Here is a 4,079-nt window from a genome sequence, read left to right on the forward strand (position 1 = left end):
ATCTCTCCACTTTAAACATAATAAGATGCTGAGGAACCTGGGCGACTGTCTTACAAAGACTTAAATCCAAACATTACAATTATCTTCCTAAACCAATTCATCTGCTTCAAGGTTCAGTTGACAATTTTCATTGTTTTGATCGGAAGTTGATCAAATAAACTTTGTGAATGATGGGTTATGAGCACCACATGGTTTCAAAGCTCCATAATTCCACAGAAGGGGCAAAGGCGTCCAGTATTTATACCAATTATGAGCCTAATTATATCCCTGGTGTATTGTTTCTTTGAGCTCTGTGATTTCCGGGCAATACCAGGAGCAAAAAGGGTTCCTTAAATTTCTTGAAATGTTCAGTGATCAAACACCCCACCTCCCAGTGACTGTCAGAGAATTGATGAAGAATCAATGCTAATGTTGATTTAGAAAATAAACAGCAAGCTATCCAGTAAATTCCTGCAAGATGATCATGACTAGGACATAATTATGCCATTGGCCACCAAGGATTTAAGCTAAAAAAACAATCCAAGCAAGGGCCAGTTGTCTGTCAATATACAAAAAAAACGTCACCGTCTTTTAAGTCATTTATACTCCAAATTTTCTGAATCAAAAGAATTACCCTGTGAGGCTTTCACGATTTAATTACAGGAAACTTTCTCCATCATTTTGATCACACAGAAATTAATAAAAAGAACATCATCAAAAGCCTTCCTCAAGCTTGTTTATTTTTAGTTGAGCCTCACAGCTGTATAAGGAAACAGTCAGAATTTTTTTTCTAAACATTAAACAATAGCTAATATCGAAAAACATTCATACAGAATAAACCTTTCCTGTTTTTATTTTAGGAATTGTAATAAAAAACCCAGTACTTATGTAATATGATAATGTGAGAAAATTCTCAGGCTTCTGGTTCCTATAAAATATAACATCATCAAATTATAATTGTAATTCCTTAACAGTGATCAAAGAAAATATTTAAACATCAACTCCTGTGATCAACTTGAGAACTATTTTTTTTCAAAAACAATGGATGTTACGTTATTGCAGTTATTAGGAAATTAAAATCAGACCAATCATTACAGCTCTTCAATTACCATCAACAGATCAAAGAAGGGTGAAGTTTATTTATGGTCCCGTGAAAGTTCCCATGCTTTTGACTCTCTGGCCACTATTTCCTATCCTGATCCCATCAGAACTAGATAATGCCACTACTTTCTAAATAAGGAATATTATAATGTGCCACGTAATGGGTATCATCATTATAATGATTACTTCAGTGGACAACATATTGTCGGTGCATCAACGATGGGTTTGTGGCCATTCAGAACTATTTATGGACTAATTTTGTCCAATCACATATGTTTAGAAAGCCAAAAATAGGTGGGAAATAAGGGAACAAATAATGGTGGAGGGGTTGATGAGAGTCAAGGAGACAGGCTGTCTGTTGGGGTCAAATTGTACTACATTCTTATGGTCAGTGAAATATTACAGCAATACATGAAGATGCTAATGCTTGACTCCTTACATTTATCAAGGGACATAACTATTTTGCTAGGATACTAAGTATGTTTCCAAGCACATTGTCAACATGGAGACAGTGTTTCATAACCATGAATACATTCTATCTTTTTTTAACAATAATGGTCTATATTAAAGCATTTCTGAGGCTATGACAATGACCTCAACCTTTGTTTTAAGAAAAAAAAACAGGCAATAAATAATTTATAAGTTTGATACAGCCAAACATTTGAAATAGCTTTCAAATGCAAATAGTTTTTATTCAGATTTGTTTATGCAGAGACCAGCAAAAAGTCAGATTATCTCCATCATGAGATATTGTCCATTATGGACAAAACCTTAAAAGGTAACTAAAAACAAAAATGCATACCAAAGTGATTAATTTGAAAATAAATACCTAAGGGTGTAAAAGTTCAGAACAAATTCATATAAATTTAAAACATTTGCTGACACATTTAATGCCATATAAAATTCTTAAGATGATTTTCCATTTATGTTTTGAAGGATTTTATTCCAGCAAGGAACACCCCTGACATTTTTATATCCACACTTTCTCTGTCAGATTCGTAAAAAGTTTGTTTCACCTTAAGTTTCATGGCCCTAGCCTCCCTGCCAGTCCCTGGATATAAAACTGTACACCTGCCACAATAGACCCCTAATCTAAGTGAGCCCTAAGTACCAGTCAGCCCTTATCATTGGGAATCCAAGCGAACAAACACATCAATCCTTCCCAAGGTAGGCAAGGGACCCCTTATGGTAATTACAAAAAACAACATCAAAAAGTGAAACTACTAGGTATTGTTTGCTGATGTTACTCAAACAACAAAAGCTTCTTAGTAGAGTAGCTCAGATCGAGGTAATGACACCCAGAATTAGTCTGGGGCACCTGACCAAAATAGCAGTTCAATTAAAAGGTTGGAGGCCTTTCATCTCCAGTTTTTGTCTCTAATGTTGCCCATAAGTTACCTCACTGATGATGTAAATTGATTTTTTATTCATTCTTTTATCATTTTAATGAACACCCATAAAAATGTCTCATATATCTTCCTATTATTTTGTATATAATACCTCTTAATCATGTGATACTTTTTTAAATAACAACCGTCAATGGTTACACACAATGTCATTGAACATCAATAAAATGGAATGTTTTTTAAGTGAAAAAATAATTCATTTGTATTTCTTTTAATATACTTTAAAAAAAAATCTATGTATATATATGTATTTCAATGTACTAAAAACCTCTAGAACAAATAAATCAGCTTCATTTTTAAATTACCACAATTTAAACTCATTTAAATCTTTAAAAAAGAACACTTTTGCACCAACAGAAACAAGTACTTATACACCATATGTGCACAACTGAAAGTATCAGAAATGTATTTTAATATCAGTAAATGTACATGACAAAACCCCATTGATCATAGCGGACACAGCATCCAGGGTATCTACACATCTCTCCCGGGAGCCAGACACACTGGCCTGACAGCCAGGGTAAAATAGCCACATAATTAGGGATTAGCCATCCACTGACCCCTCTGTGTACCCCTCACTCGATGGCCAGTTGTCCAAATTTCTTGAAATTGATTTGTTTATGCTGAACATTCTGTGTAAATCTAAGGAAAACGACAGTAAAAGATACCATGGATTCTTTAAAGTTTTACTCATGGATAAGCGAGTGTTTTGGGGATGTTTTATTGTGATTGTGTTACAATTCAGCGCGGAGTTTCTGTTTGAATAGAATCGATCTCTTATCAACAACAATGGTGTTGTTCGCATTCATCTGATGCTGTGTTTCGTGGGAATTTAGGATGTGTTGAGATGGTAGGTGGTTTTACCTGTAAATAAATAATAACTCATTCTAAACAGAGAGTTTTTATGTTGTGTTTTATGTTCTCTGACCACAAAGCATTTTGTTTTTTGACCACAAAGCATTTGACTTCCGTGTTCACGAATGTCGTAAGCGGCGCATACCACAATGTAACCCCAATGACGTAAGCGGTACAATACACAATATACACGGAGCTTCGTCTGCACACTGGACTGTGTGTTTGGTTTGCAAGTTGTACCAAATAACGTTTGACTAGTAGATTTAGAATATCATCATGCAGGTCTGTGAATGTGTCATGTCTATGACGAGATACAGATGTGTATCACACTGAACAGCTAATCAACAAATTTTCAATTTACGAATTTTTTTTTTTATTAAAGTTCTCTAAGTCAATCTGTAAGAGTGCTTTGTATATATTTTTTTGTTTACAGTACCTTATTTTAGTGCTGTGAAAAGTATTTTGATGATTCAATTGCACATGCTTATACACCATTCTCAATGTGTATTTTCCGTCATGTTGTTTACCAAATTGCCTTTACTGCATCCTGTATGTTATTGTCTGTTGTAGCGATGTGTTACCGTGACAAAATAAAAAAGTGAATGTGTGTGCGTATAATTTGCTAAAACCCCATTCTGTCTATTTCAGGAACCCTAAGATCCACCTCACTACTATACTGTCAGATCACAGTGACCTTCAACCTACATGCCACACAACCCTGACATTGATCTCAAAGCC

At 34.6% G+C, this 4,079-nt stretch overlaps 1 protein-coding gene across 1 annotated transcript in view; it reads right to left on the reverse strand.

Annotated features, from left to right (window-relative positions):
* The window catches only part of LOC128229382 (39S ribosomal protein L28, mitochondrial-like), a 46,238-nt gene that overhangs the window by 7,746 nt on the left and 34,413 nt on the right, over positions 1-4,079 (reverse strand). The window lies entirely within an intron of this gene.

Source organism: Mya arenaria, chromosome 3 (genome assembly GCF_026914265.1).
Source record: "Mya arenaria isolate MELC-2E11 chromosome 3, ASM2691426v1".
NCBI classification, from domain to species: Eukaryota; Metazoa; Mollusca; class Bivalvia; order Myida; family Myidae; genus Mya; species Mya arenaria.